We start from the raw sequence: 16192 nt of genomic DNA on the forward strand, positions 1-16192 counted from the left end.
TTCCGAGGCGGACGTGGAGGCAACTCCTCAAACCAATACTGAGGTGCAGCAGGTAGGGGGGAGGCTCTATGCCTTCCGCAACAAATGGAGGTTCAGTCCCTGGGCGTTCAGTATCATCTCCAAGGGACTGGGGTGGAGTTGGATTCAAGGACCTCCTCCTCCGAACAAATTTCTTCAACATTCCACTCCGGACCTGGTCGAATTTGTCCAGGATCTTTTACAAAAGAACGCCATACAAGAAACGAAACACCTGAGGTTTCAAGGTCGGCTGTTCAGTGTCCCGAAGAAGGATTCGGACAAGAGAAGAGTGATTCTAGACCTATCCCTTCTCAACTTGTCCATTCAATGCGACAAGTTTCGAATGCTTACCGTCTCGCAGGTGCGGACCTTACTTCCCCGTGGGGCCGTCACCACCTCTATCGATCTTACAGACGCCTATTATCACGTCCCGATAGCGAGACACTTCCGTCCGTACCTAGGCTTTCGCTTAGGGGACAAAAGTTACTCCTTCAAGGTGATGCCTTTCGGGCTCAACATCGCCCCAAGGATCTTCACAAAGTTAGCAGAAGTCGCTGTTCAGGAACTCAGGAATCAAGGGATTCAAGTAGTAGCCTATCTGGACGACTGGCTCATTTGGTCAGACACCTCCCAAAATTGCCTAAAAGCCACTCACAAAGTCATCCATTATCTTCAATCTCTAGGCTTCCAGATCAACTTCAAGAAGTCCCGTCTTCTTCCAAAATCGAAGTTCCAATGGCTCGGCCTGCAATGGGATCTTATATCTCATACTCTGTGTCTTCCCAGACCCAAGAGGTTAGAGATTGCAAGGAACACCAAACGCTTTCTCAAAGACAAAGTAAGTTCCAGACGACTCCAAGAGAGGATTCTGGGGTCCCTTCAGTTTGCCTCAGTGACGGATCTTCTTCTGAAGGCAAAATTGAAAGATATCAATCGTGTCTGGCGTTCGAGGGCGAACCGGAAGCTCCGGGACAGGAAAGTCCGCCTTCCTCCCATTCTACGGGAAAGACTTCTTCCTTGGACAAGAGCAAACAGTCTGTCAAAGTCAGTTCCCCTTCGATTTCCGCCTCCGAAATTAATCATTCACACGGACGCATCCTTATCAGGTTGGGGCGGCTATTCTCAGCTCAAGAAAGTTCAAGGTCTTTGGACTCCCTTGTTCCGCCAATTTCACATCAATGTGCTAGAGGCCATGGCAGTTCTTCTAACCCTGAAACGTCTCGCTCTTCCCAAGAAACAACACCTTCGTCTGGTCCTCGACAGCGAAGTGGTGGTCCGCTGCCTCAACAGAGGCGGGTCAAAGTCAGGGCCTCTGAACCATGTTCTAGTAGCCATATTCTCCCTAGCAGCCTTGAACCGTTGGCATCTTTCAGCTGTCCACCTGGCGGGAGTCCGGAATGTAGTGGCAGACGCCCTGTCCCGGACCTCCCCTCTAGAATCGGAATGGTCACTCGATCTAAAGTCATTTCGGTGGATTCTCTCTCAGGTTCCCGGTCTCCAAGTGGACCTCTTCGCCACGGAATCCAACCACAAATTGAGAGTATATGTGGCTCCCAATCTAGACCCTCAGGCTTACGCCACAGACGCCATGTCACAGAATTGGGACACCTGGGAAAAGATTTATCTCTTTCCCCCGGTGAATCTTTTGCTGAAAGTTCTAGACAAACTGAGATCCTTCAAGGGACAAGTAGCCTTGGTCGCACCCAACTGGCCCAAGAGCAACTGGTATCCTCTCCTGCGAGAGTTGAGACTATACCCTCACCCGATACCCAATCCGGTTCTGTCTCAGATAGTACAAACACGCGTTGTGTACGCTTTCTCAAACATTCAGAGCGCCCTAACTTTATGGACTTTATGAAGTTTGCGGCTATGCATGGTGCCAATATTGATCCTCAAAACACCTTGTTCCTAGAATCGGATAAACGGGATTCCACCATCCGCCAGTATGACTCTGCAGTTAAAAAGTTGGCAAAATTTTTAATAGACTCAGACGTGAACTGTATGAACTTGAACCTTACAGTCACTTTCTTTAGATCTTTATTAGAATCAGGTCTGGCAGCCAATACTATCACCACTATTAAATCGGCTCTGAAAAAGATCTTCCTAGTGGGTTTTAACATAGACTTAACCGACTCTTTGTTAGCTTCAATTCCGAAAGCTTGTGCCAGACTGAAACCGGTTACTCGTCCTACCCCGGTGACCTGGTTCCTTAATGACGTACTCAAATTGGCTTCTGATACCATTAACAGTTCTTGTGATTACATTCCCCTTCTCAGGAAAACACTTTTCCTGGTGAGCTTGGCTTCCGGGGCAAGAATTTCTGAATTGGCAGCCTTGTCGAGAGACCCGGGTCATATTGACTTCCTGCCTTCGGGAGAGGTCCTTCTTTCTCCTAACAAATTCTTTTTGGCTAAGAACGAAGACCCTCAAAACAGATGGTCCTCCTGGAAAATTGTTCCCCTCACGCAAGATCCGTCTCTGTGCCCTGTTACTACTCTTAGGTCTTATTTATCCCGGACCTCCTCTAACTCCTCGGGGCCTCTATTCGTTAGAGAACAAGGCGGTACCATTACTATTAAAGGGATCAGGCAACAAATTTTGTATTTTATTAAACAAGCTAACCCTGACTCTTTTCCTCTTGCACATGATATCAGGGCGGTTGCTACCTCGGTGAACTTCTTTCACCACATGAATTTTACAGACCTTTCCAGGTATACAGGGTGGAAATCACCGTCAGTGTTCAAGAAACACTACCTTAAACATTTGGAAGCCCTAAAATTTTCTACAGTAGCCGCAGGGAGCGTAGTTACTCCCAGGTAACTCACAGGTTAATGCCTTGTCTCTTTATCTCTCCCTCTTACCTGCCTCATTTATACCCTATTGTATTCGTTGGTCTCGCACCTGAATACTGTTATTATATTTGTAAATTTTTATACTCCTGAGTATCTGTATATATTATCACTCACGGCATTATTATACCTACCTTATTGGATTTATGTTCATATTTAAGATACCCTTATAATTGTTTTTTGGTACTCATCTCTGATTAAAAGCATCCTGTATTTCCCTTACGCTTATGTTTTTTCCTTTATTTTGCAAGTTTGGTGACATTTTCTCTTGTATAGATTCACTGGGCGGCACAGGTTCGAGCCCAGAAAAGGGATTTTGACGTAGGAAAAATCTATTTCTGGGCGAAGGACCTGTGCCGCCCAGTGAACCCTCCCAGCTCCTCTCCCTTGGAGTCCCCAAACTTTGGGTGCTAAGGAGTTGGGTTCTGAGCGGATGCATTGTTAGTAGTACCGAGTGAGGTTGAACGGCTCTCCTCTATTGGGGTTTCTGTCGTGGATGAATCTAAATAGTGCGGGACCTCTGGATTATACGCCCAATTTTATACCGACACCAATAGGTGAGCGAGCTAGTTAACCTAGCACTCCTTTACATTTTTTCTCTGGTATATTTAGCAGTAAATTACCTAAGAATAAGTGCTAAATGGAGCTTATTCACTGGGCGGCACAGGTCCTTCGCCCAGAAATAGATTTTTCCTACGTCAAAATCCCTTTATTCTGGCACCATAGAGCATGAGGGTGCCATCAGTAGAAAGGGCTTCTCGCAGCTTCCAATACGGTAGCAAAGAAGCATGCAGGTCGTACCAATTCGTGGGAAATCCGGACACAATGCAATCACGAAGGCGGACGTAGTCAGGGTCGGCCTGCGCTGCTGTTGACATGTCCTGTAGAGTTCGGTCGGCGTTGACGATTGTGGCATCCTCTTCCTGGGAGGCTATTACGACGTTGATGACAGACCTGACGTGTGACATTACTTCAGCACAGCCAATCATATCCTCAGACGTTGGGTAGCTGACAGGTGCGCGCGAGAGTTTATCTGGAATGCATAAACACTTGCCAGCACGCCACATTGCAGTAAACTGGTATTGTGACATACGTTCTTTCATTCGCTGGAGCCGTGGGTTTTCGATCATGTCCAGCATGTAGCTGTTGATAATGGGCACTAGTGGACGATGGTCTGTTTGCAGAGTGAAGGATGGCAGTCCATGGAGGTACAACCGGCACTTTGTGAGAGCCCAAGATACAGCAAGCATCTCCAACTCGATTGTCGCATACCTCGTCTCGGCGTCTGCGAGAAAACGGGATCCACACTGGACTACTCGGAGACGTCCGGAACCATGGTCCTGGAGGAGAGCATAGCCTATTCCGTAGAGACGAGATGCATCGGTCTGGAGAATGGTTGGCAAAGTTGGGTCAAAAGACGCTAGAACTGGAGGGCTTGAAAGTGCTTCACACGTTTGAAGGCCTGGTCGTGGTCCGGTGTCCAAATAAAAGAGCGCTTAGGGCTCATGAGTGGGCGTAGGGGCTGTGCAGTCAGGGCGATATCTAGAGTGAACTCTGCCAGTTGGTTAACTAACCCCATGAAAGAACTTAAGTCTGTCAAGTTGGAAGGTGTGGGGAAGTCTTGCAAAGCTGTAACTCGTCCTGGATCGGCAGCTATTCCTTCTTCGTAAAGGGTGAATCCACAGAAATTTACTCGGGTCTCCGCTACTACGAACTTATCTCTGTTGAGAGTGATGCCGGTTTTGCGACAGCGAGTGAGTAATTCATGGATCCTGTGGTAATGTGACAGTAAGTCGTCGTCAAAGATGAGAATGTCATTGACAACCTTGACACATTTCTTCATACCCTGGAGAGCTAGGTCGCCGCGGTAACAGTAGGCGTCGCCAGTGGCAGCGAAGCCCATAGGTCCTAGGCAATGTTGGAAGCGTCCATAAGGAGTAATAAAAGTGGTGAGATGACGGTCCTCCTCCGCTAGCTCCATCTGCCAGTAACCGTGTAGAGCGTCCGCAGTGGTGAAGAATTTGGCTGTGGGATCGACGGTACGGACAGCAGCTATGGGTGTGGGTTAAGGGTGGGCTGGTCTGGAGACTTGAGTGTTCAGCTTGGTGAGATCCACTGTGATGCGAACTCCCTTTGCCTTTGGGACGACAACTAGAGGGTGGCACCATTCCGAAGGCTCATCTCCACAAGGCTTAATGATACCCTGCTGAACCATAGAATCTAGTTCTATCTTGACAGGTTCGCGAAAAGCATAGGGGATCTGCCGTGGGGTGTGAATGGCGAATGGAACAGCGTCCTCTTTAAGGTGAATTTTCATGGGAGGTCCTGCCATCGACCTCAGTGGTGCTGCTTTAAGGTCCTCCTTAGACACAAGCACATCAGGGAAGGTTCTAAGGAAATATTCTCGGGCCTCAGCAAGGGTCGAGTTGGCATGGAGGGGTAGCTCCTTACATCGGTTCACGTGGACGACCTTGTAGGATGGGCCGTGGAAAGTCTGGCGGTATGATGGCCAACTCCTTGCAGTGTGCGTAGGACAGGAGTGGCATCTGGATACCTTCATGGACTTGGATCATGGCATGACAGGCTCGGTTGGCCAAAGACAGAGTGGCCTGCAGGGTACCCAAAGCTGGTATCATCTGTGATCCATCTGCTGTGAGTGTCACTGAGGTGGCAGAACGTTGTAGCTCATTCCTGGTGATTTGAAGCAGTTCCAAGTGCTGAGGACCCATCACTGATACGTCAGCTCCTGTGTCTGGCAGCATCATAATCTTGGATGTCTCACCCTTATAGGTGAGGTCGAGGGAGACGGGGTGAAGGGCAAGTTGTTGTGGAAAGGGACTCAACTTTGCGACAATTTGAAGGCCTGCTGGAGGGGGGCGTGGCTTTGGGTGGGCCACCCTGCTTGGCATTCATCTGCTGTCGGCAACATCTGTCGTAGTGACCCACTCGGCCACAGTGTCTACACGTGGCCTTGTTGGCAGGACACTTTGAAGTCTTCTTCCAGTGTCCCTTGCCGGCACAGTTTCCGCATATGCTATCGGCAGCTGGACACTTTTCTGCAGAGCCGTGCTTCTTTGTGCAGGAAAGGCAAGAAGTGTCCTTGTTACAGTTTGGGAAAGAAGTAGCACCTTTGCTGCCATGTCCTTTGGTTTTTTTGTAAGTGGAGACAGCACACAATTTAGAAGGAGGAGCACGTATGGCGGTGGTGGCTGTCCTTGTGGCCTCATAGGAGTGACATTCATTGATCATGGTGGCCAATGAAGCTGAGGTGTCCAGGGCAATAAGTTTTTGTGTGAGTTCCTCATCTCTGACTCCCATGATGATGATCATCTTAAGCTGAGTTTCCTCACAAACTGCACACTGGCCAGGACAGACGTTGATTTCCTCTGCTATGTGCTTCAGTCTGACGTAGAAATCGCTGAAGCTTTCCCCTTCTCTCTGTTTGCAGGAAAGCAGGTCCCTGCGACGTAAAGCTTCATTTCGCAGGTTCTTGATGTGTTCCTGGAGAACATTTAAGACTTCCTCCACACTCCGATCTGTGTCTGGTGGCACTTTGAGTGTGTGTTCCCGTATTCTTTGAGTCTCCAGGCTGAGGCACATACGAGGTTGTATTAGCTGCTTCCTGGTAGGTAAAGTCCCTAGGTCCACCATCACACTGTAGTCATCCCAGCGTCTACGCCATTCCCTAAACACTTGGTATGTGGCATTGGGACGTAAGGGCGGTGGGGTCTGGGCGATGGCTTTCTGTGGGAGTGGGTGCTGGGAACTTAAAGGCCCTGAGGATTGAGTAGGAAGTTGTTGCGAGTCTGGTGGTGTTGCTTGCTGGTGGGTAGGGTTAACCATGAGTAGCTGCAACAGGGCGGTGAAACGGTGGGCTTCCTCCTCTCTTCTTAGGTTGTCCTCTTGGCGGCGTAGTTCTTCCTCATGGCGACGTTGATCCTCCTCTCTCCGACGTGTAGCCAACTCGGCCTGTCGAGATTCCTCCAGATACTTGATAAGGATCCTTAACTCCCCACCTGTAGCTGTTGAAGGCGGTATAGTCAGGTGTGGTGAGAGTAAAGGCGGGGTTTCCATCGTTGAGAAGCCTGGTGGGGTTCGACGGTCTGCTGGTGAGCCTGGGTGTGAAGGCAACTGGCGGTCTTCATTGTCCTGGTCATGTTGCATATCCCCAGACTCGTCTTGATATGAGGTAGTCGACATTACAAAATGTTTAAAGCTGTCACCCACAGTTTTAATGAAAAGATGAAAAGATAAAAGAGACTTTCTACAGTTTTTATTTTAAAAATTACTGTAAATAGAGTGGCAAATGGCAACAGGGGAGGAGCATGGGAGGGCTCCTGGGTGGTGGGGAGGAGCAACGGGTAGGCTGGGCAAGTGGGCAGCGGCCACTGGCAGTCTGGCAGTGCGTTTCCGGTGATGAATGAGGGTGGATGCACCTCGATTTCCTGTGATGAGTAGGGGTAAAAAGGGTTCTTATATGGGCATGAAGAAGGGCATGACACACAAGATAAATATTACCCACTAACATCAAATCACTAACACCACACTGCACTGGCACTGCATGAACGGTTTGCAAACAAAGCACAGACACTGTAAAATCCACATGTAGTCGAGGGGAAATGGGCAATGGCGGCTCGATGCAGATGCTGGATTCCGGTGTTCCCTTAATATGCTGAATGGTTTAGTCACTGCGCCATGGTGATAGGTGATGATGTCTTGTAGATGAAGACAGATGATTGCAGAGATGGAGAAGTAAAATCCCGAGTCGTAAATTGCATTTATTCCATACAGCAAGGGGTTATGAACAGTGGTGCTCTGCAAGGCGTACAGCTCGTGCCAAGAGAAGCAAGAAGACTATCTATGCGCATGCACGGAGTGCTGACAGCGCGACTCATGCACATGTGTTTGTAATGGACAGAATTTAGGAATTGTAAAGAGTGCATATATGAAAGATAATATATACAATAATCTACAGTATAGATCTGAAGACAGTAACTGCCTTCAATAGGCCGGCATACGTCGGCAGGCCCGGCATAAGTCGGCAGGCCCGGCGGCATACCGCCTCCAGTCAGTGCTGTAGCCCAAAAAGTTTTTTCCAACCTACAAGGTGCTTCATGGGCAGCCTATTGTGAGACCATCACATATAAGAGAATGATCCTCTCTACCACTTAATGGTTATCAACCATTAATTTACCCCCAATATTGAACCTGGGACATTGTGTTAAGAAGACACTTTATATCAAAGGATATTATCTTCCCACACAAAATTCATTTAGAATTTATTGTTCAATATTGGAGGAGGTCATAGCAATGGGCTGGACAGGAAACACAAGTAGGTGTCTTTCCTATTTTCTAGCTTACTCTATCCAAGCTAATATTTAAAAAAAATATGTATGCTGAAATCTGAGAATTTCACCGAATACTTATGTGCTTTCTTTCTTTACAGGAGGAGCATCCCGAGTGCGGGAACAGCTTTTGCAGGGTCCGTAGCAAGAACTTCTACGGCCATGACATGTGCAGGGCCCATGCTCGCTGCGCAGTCACCTAGGGGGCTCTCAAATACTGGGACCCACAGGTATTTACCGTTTGTGACAAACTGGTAAAAGAGGCTTTTGATGATCAAAAGTCTACTGAGTCAAGGGATGCAGCTAGGGACACGCTGCGAAAATGGGTCGGGTTTTCAGAAGATCACCTGGCCCATACCTTCCTAATGAGAGGATGAGGGACTGTCTTTTCCCTAGGGCATCTGTGGATGCAATCATTCCCCAGGCTCAACCTGAGATTCCCCTAGTACAGATTCCGATGGAATCTGTTGTTTCGGACGCCTTGAAGGGCATCCAATTCGATGACAACATGTCGGTTGTCTCAGAGGAGACTGAGAATAATCTCCTACTGGAAGAACTGGAGCAGGAGGATGACGTACCTCCTGAGGCTGAAGTCGATAAGACAGAAACGATTTCGATATCATCAGCCACGGTGACTGAGCCGGGGCTTTCGACTTCATCTACTGCACCCCAGCTAGATTTCATCACGAGTACGTTGCACTCGCTGCTGTCTATGGTGCAGGACATTCAGAAGAAATCGTCCGAGAAAGAAGCTTCTCTTCGGACGGAAATGCATCAGCTGGTTGCAACACATTTAGCCCCGAAGAAGCTAAACGTCAAGGATCTCCCCGCTTTCTCTGACGTTAACCGTTGGAGATATGCAGAGCATATGCCAATGTCGGGGGGGGAAGATCTTCCTCTTGGAGAAACTGGGCACTGTCCCAGTAGAGGAAATTGAGTTTTGGCCCAGCAAAGGGGCCTACCCGGACTGCTATGTCCGTCTAAGGATGGAACCTGCATCCAAGGAGGAAACAGAGTCGAAGGAGACGATTGTCCTCAAACTCTCTAAGGCTCAGGCCATATATACAACCACCTTGAAAGAGAGGGCCTTTACTAGTTCCAAGGTGCCGGCTCTCGGTAAAAAGCACCCGTCCTTTATTGCTGACCCCAAACGTGCCTTCCCCTTTATGGACAAAGGGTTTAAGGCAGCCTTAAAGGCAGTTGAAGCAGGGAAACCTTGCCCTATACTGGAGGAGTGTAGACCCTTTTCCCTTGCTTTTTCATCAGATGATAAAGACTAGAAGGATGTTCATAACACCTTCACTGTTGGGAAGCTGGAGGCAGATATTGCTGGACGACAGTTCGGCGAAAACCTCCCGAAGCTGTCAGAGTCTCTCCTGTGCAGGGAACAAGAGACTAAAGAACGTCTTGCTGCTTCCATGTCTCTGCAGACTGGCATAGAGACTATGGCAAGCATCCTGGACACCCCAGATATGTACATGGTCTTCGCCAAGTCTCATTTGGCGACAGTCACCAAGGACTTGTACAACTTTATCAAAGCCCGAAGGACTTGTAGAGAGTTCGTGTTCGCCTCGGCTGCGGTGAGACACGAACCAAGGAAGCTCATAGCCTCCAATATCTGGGGAAAAGACCTCTTCCCAAGCGAAGTGGTCAAAGAGGTCGTGGACAAAGCCGCTACGGAGAACAGGAATCTCCTCTCCAAGTGGGGCTTGTCCTCAAAAAGGAAAATCTTGCGCTTACGAGGGTCCCCAGCCGAAGAATAAATCAAAACGACCAAGAGTGCCCTCTCGGCCTAGAAAACAGCAACAGCTTCCCGAGGCCACGGTGCCCCAGACGGTGGCACATCCAACCACCACCTTCCAACTGGTGCCCCAAATGCTGGCGACCCAATCGCCGGTGTTCACCCCAGTCTTTGAAAGCCAAATGACGACTTTTAGGCCAAAGTCTCGAGATTCCTTTCGAGGGTCCTCTAGACGCCCCTTCAGAGGTATGGGTAACAAAGGTGGACGTGGCCAAGGAGGCAAGTCCTTCAACCAGCATTCCAAGTGAGATGCTACCGGTAGGAGGGAGACTTCTCCTCTTCCGGGATCGTTGGACCTTCGATCCCTGGGCCCACAGCCTAATCAAGAACAGACTAGGGTGGAGTTAAGGGCGAAAATCACCTATTTTATACGCAGAGCGGATCCAGACAGTATACCCGCAGGTCATGATCCGAGAAAAGTTGCCTCGTCTCTGAATTTTTTTCAGACGATGTCGTTTGAAAGCCTTCGTGCCTATACTGGATGGAAGTCATCCAGAATTTTCTTCAAACACTATGCGAAGCAATTACAGGAAATAAGATTTCATGTGGTGGCGGCAGGCAGTGTTATAAAACCTGCTGCTTGATTACTGCGAAGAACAGTGCACTAATTGGGACTTTTAGTGAAGGGTGTACATGATAGACTCGTAAGACATATCATGTTGAGTATTGTGTTTAGTGATAACACTATAGACTTCTCTCTACACAGGTGACATTAAGCATAATAGACTGACACAAGTGCCAGGCATACTTATATGCACAGTGTTCCTAGTAACAACAGAATACATAGTGAAATTTTATATTTCCCTTAGAGTGGCTAATGTTTTCCTTTTCAGGTGAAACTTATTTTAATTCTGTTATTACTATTTATGCTTTTATGCAGAATTGTTCTGCATAAGATGTAATTAAATATAACCATGATTTCTATTTTTGTAATAAACAATAGAAGGAATCTTTGCGTCTCTTTCGCCTCAAACATTCTAGATTAAGAATAAAGTCAGAACATCCTTGATTCTTTTAATATTTAAGAAAATATTGGGGAACTAAAGTTATGACTGTTCCAAGCAAACAGGTAAGAACTGATTGTACTAAACTGTTTATTTAACTGAACTAAGGTTTCCTACACGTATATAAATCTGTCTGTCTCTTTTCAGCCAGACTTGGGAGGTATCAGTAACCTATACAGAGATATACCATCTAAGTACAAACTATACTTTATGTATATGATGACACTAATATACAAACTGTTCGCTAGATTGTTCCTTGAACTCAGAATCCTCGGGTTTTTTCCTAGAGTCTACCCAGACTCTTCCCTGTAGGGGGCAGGAAGAGCTGACATAGTTTATGATCAGTTAATTGATGTATAACGGTAACATCAAGTGTCTCTAGGTCTAGAAGACCAAATAGGAAATATTTATCTCGAGATAACGTCACTATTGAAAATCCACAGATACATTAATGCTCTGGTAAACTTCCACCAGGACGACATGGCCTGAGCCCAAAAAACGGATTTTGAAGCGAAGCGAAAAATCTATTTTTGGGTGAGGTAGCCATGTCGTCCTGATGGACCCACCCTCTTTTTGAAAAAAGGATAATTAATTCCTCCCTATGATACTGTATCTGAAACTCCTGCAAAGCTACAAAGAATGGCTTGGTGGTGCCTCGCGGTGGCGATTCGGCGCACTATTTACAGTACAGTAGGAGTGTCGAGAGCGTTGCCTCTTTACCAACTCTCCTATATTCTTGGCACCTTTTCCCCTCTAAGTGGAAACGCTATTAGGGGTGTGGATAGCTATCAGACGTGTCAAGAATACGTCCTCTGATTGCGCGATATCCAATTTTAAGGGATATTCGCTCCAGGAGTTAGAATTCTGGATACCTTTGGTAAATTCTCTGGGATATATCACTGTAGTTAAATATAACCTAGGAAGCTACTAATGAAGGAACTTCCATCAGGACGACATGGCCTGAGCCCAAAAATAGATTTTTTGCTTCGCTTCAAAATCCGTTAATATGTTACTTTTGTTTCACTCGTTATTCCATTTAGTCATTTATTCGAAATAAATGTCTATTAGAATGTAATTGTGTCCTTTCTCGCCCTGCAATTTGCATATTAAATATGCCAGAGTTCTCTTACTTATTTATTTAAGTAAACCTCGTATCATTGTATGCTTACAAACAATGGATATAGTAGACACGGATATTGTTCCGACAATATATACAAACCGTGAGACCGTTTGTATATCTGGTGGATACTTAGGTTTGTTCATACAATATATGCTAACCTTGAGGCCCCTTTTCTACTGTCTAATGTCTAGTATTACTCTTCCCTGTAGGGGGCAGGAAGCACTAACATTGACTATGATTAGCGGTAATGACGGATAACGGTAATGTCATTTATCTCAATGGTCCAGATGACCATAGAAAAAATTGTCCCAAGGTTAAGGCACCGATGAAAATCCACAGATACAGTACTTTCTAGTAATTCTCTGGTAAACTTCCATCATTTATTCATGTTATCAATGACCTGATTATAGAATATATTATTATTATTATTATTATTATTATTATTAGTTTACCAAAAGTTTTACTGGGCTCCACAAGGCACTTGGAGAATTGGAAGACCCAGGCCTACATAGTTTACGACTATAAAGTGCGAAGTAGGAGATGATGAATGGAGAAGTATTGAATTGAAACCTCAAGACAGAGATGACTGGCGAAATCTAACCGAGGCCCTTTGCGTTAATAGGCGTAGGAGGAGATGATGATGATGATTATTATTATTATTGTTATTATTATTATTATTATTATTATTATTACTTGCCAAGCTACAACCCTAGTTGGAAAAGCAGGATGCTATAAGCCCAGGGGTTCCAACAGGGAAAATAGCCCAGTGATGAAAGGAAACAAGGAAAAATAGAATATTTTAAGAAGAGTAACAACATTGAAATAAATATCTCCTATATAAACTGTAAAAACTTTGATAAAAAAAGAGTAAGAGAAATAAGATGGAATAGTGTGCCCATATGTACCCTCAAACAAGAGAACTCTAACCCAAGACAGTGGCAGATCATGGTGCAGAGGTTATGGCACTACCCAAGACTAGAGAACAACGGTTTGATTTTGGAGTGTCCTCTTAGAAGAACTGCTTACTAAAGCCAAAGAGTCTCTTCTACCCTTGCCAAGAGGAAATTGGCCACTGAACAATTACAGTGCAGTGACCCCTTGGGTGAATCTCAGTGTTGTCAAGTGTATGAGGACAGAGGAGAATATGTAAAGAATTGGGACTATTCAGTTTGTGTAAGTAAAGGGAAAATAAACCGTAACCAGAGAAGGATCCAATGTACTACTGTCTGGCCAGTCAAAAAACCTCATAACTCTAGCGGTAGTATCTCAACGGGTGGCTGGTGCCATGTCCATCCTACTACCAATATGAAATAGGAGATTTTAGAAGCCTTAATTGGGGAAGATAGTGGCGTTGAGATCCTTGTTGTGATAGATGGTTATGTCTTAGAAGGAGAGCTTTTCTGTTACCTTGGAGACATATTGAAGTTTGAGGTTGAAGTTGAGAGAGCTCAGATAAAATGGTGAGAGATTGCCAGAATAATAGTTTATGAGGCATATACTATATACAGCTCAAGCATGGTCATAGGAACTAAAAAGGAAGAGATTTTGATAATGCGTGACAGAATATTAGGATTCACGTCTGAAGTACATTGTTAGTATTATTACTAGCTAAGCTACAACACTAGTTGGAAAAGTGGGATGCTTTAAGCCCAAGGGCTCCAGCAGGAGAAAATAGCCCCTGTGAGAAAAGGATATAAATAAATGAATTACAAGAGAAATAGTAAACTATTGAAATAGAATATTTAAAGAACAGTAACAGCATTAAAATAGATCTTTCATGTATAAACTATAAATGTTATATCACAAACAGTGAATTGATGGAAAGATGTGGTCCAGAATTGGGTAAAAAGGTTGAAAACCCAAAGATTGATGTGGTTTGAACTTATGATGAGTAGTTAATCATAAATGCAGTTTTATGTAAGTGTCAGTAGGATAAAGATCTGTAGAAAGATCCACAAACTCGTGGAAAAATGTGGTAGATGTTAGTTAAGGAAGGCAGAGTTCAAAGGATAGAAGAGAATTAAGTTGTATTGGATTCCCTATTCTAAGCTTTTATAGGAGAGGCCTTGGAAACTACAAAACTGCTGTTTTATTTCTATATTTTAGACATTTTTTATCATAATCATAGCACCTATTAAGGGTTACTCGAGTATTAATTTTCCTTGGCACTACTGGCAGTACCAGCTGAACTCAGTTGAGTCCCTTGTTAGGCTGGGAGGAACGTAGAGAGTAGAGGTCCCCTTTTTTGTTTTTGTTTCATTTGTTGATGTCAGCTACTGTAATGAGAATTTCAAAGCAAAATGAAAAGCCTTTAAACAATAGACCTTTGATATTTTACATTTTAAAGGGTAAACTTATTCATTATATGGTTTGGTGAAGCTTTTAAATTTTAGTGTAAATAATTGTACTGTATCTGCATTGTTGACTTATAAATTTTTATATCAGGGATCTACATGGATGGCTGAAGTCCGGGGAAAGTCTTGACATACATCAGCCCAAGACACTTGATATTGTTCATCCTTGAGTGTCTTTGGAAATGAACATCCTTAGATTGGTAGGTATATTTCATGTGGTCTGGTTGTAGTTTATGAAATCATTCCTCTTTTTTTGTCTAAGTGGGCTGTTTTATGTAGATTTGTAGTACTGTAGTTTAATTGAAGGAATTTTTGTTTGACTAGTGAACTGTCCATGATATTCATATGAATTAAAAAAAAATATCTTCTACCAGGTTGCAAAGGTTGGTAGACTGAATTGTCAGTTGTTTTAGTGAGTGAATTTTAGAAAATATTTTATTGTAGTTTAATATAGATTTTATTTTCTGTTAAGATGAACCCTTCTAGCCAACCTTGTGAAAGCTAGGTTTTCTTTGTTTTCAGTAGTTTGGTAAAGTCACTTATTATATTATATCACCTCATACAATATTTTCCAAAGAAAATATTTAGTCAAGAAATCTACTATTTTTCATTCAGAATGCACTGTATCTTTCCAACACTATCAGATTGAAAGTGACCCTAACAAGGGAAATATTATTTACCCTTTTGGAGGAAGTTTCAACACAGCTACACTCACCGTTTAGCTTTACACTGTACTTTTTTTCCCACATCATTTCTTCCATCGTTTTCCAGCCTCATTTTTCTTCATATTGCAACTGTGGGGTTTTACCTTCATTGCACATTATTGGTGAATGGCCTCCAGGCCCCAGTGCTGGTCCTTTGGCCAAAGTTCATAAATCCAATCCACCTATCCTTCTAACTAATGAATGCTATAACATGGTATTCATTTTGCCACCTCTAACCAAGACTGTTCATAAAGAATAAAATTTGTAATTTTTTTTTATATCTGTAAAACCTTTTATTACATTTCTCCTTATGAAAATATTTATTATTTTGATAAGGGAATGATGCTAGTTTTGTCTTATACATAGGTAATTTATTTTTAAAAATTTTAAGATACAATATTGAAGAAATTTTGCAAATTTTCATGAAATTCAATTTTTTAAACATGTTCTCAAAACTACAGTACATTGTATAAGATTTGTAACAAATACCCATGGTTCTTTTGCTATTAGATAAAGGTTATAGTATAGTGATTTGAGTGCTAGAGGTAGTTTCCTGACATTCATAATGCATGCTTGTATAGGAAGGGAATATTTAATTTTGTATCTTAAGCACTGTATATCTAGAAGTTTGCGATTTTGTAGATTTTAGTAAAGATGTGGAGTTTCCTACAGTCATTTTAGTGAATATCTTTGGAATTATGTGTTTCTTTTGTCCTTAGAGTTACTGTTATTGTGATTTAGGTCATTAGTTATCTGATGATCTCATATTTAATACAAATAACCAGTCTAAATAGTTTTATTGACCTAATTATAGATGGAAGCACTTATAGATTACAGTCTTCTTGTATAATACTGAGTTCTGGTGAAAAAAAAAAAAAAAACTTTTCCGTATGAGCACACAACAATTTTGGTCTGGGATGATTCCAGACAGCCTCTTTTTTTCTTCCATACAAAAATAAATGGTGATATTTTATGTGCTGTCAGGATCCTGTGTAGC

General features: G+C 44.0%; 1 long non-coding RNA gene across 1 annotated transcript in view; it reads left to right on the forward strand.

Annotated features, from left to right (window-relative positions):
• The window catches only part of LOC137614645 (uncharacterized), an 84188-nt gene extending 68214 nt beyond the window's left edge, over positions 1–15974 (forward strand). Inside the window, exon 3 of the long non-coding RNA XR_011039116.1 lies at positions 14583–15974. This is a non-coding gene — a long non-coding RNA (uncharacterized lncRNA). The remainder of the gene's footprint in view (positions 1–14582) is intronic.
• The last annotated feature ends 218 nt before the right edge of the window (positions 15975–16192 follow it).

The sequence above is a fragment of the Palaemon carinicauda genome, chromosome 21 (genome assembly GCF_036898095.1).
Source record: "Palaemon carinicauda isolate YSFRI2023 chromosome 21, ASM3689809v2, whole genome shotgun sequence".
Taxonomy (NCBI): domain Eukaryota; kingdom Metazoa; phylum Arthropoda; class Malacostraca; order Decapoda; family Palaemonidae; genus Palaemon; species Palaemon carinicauda.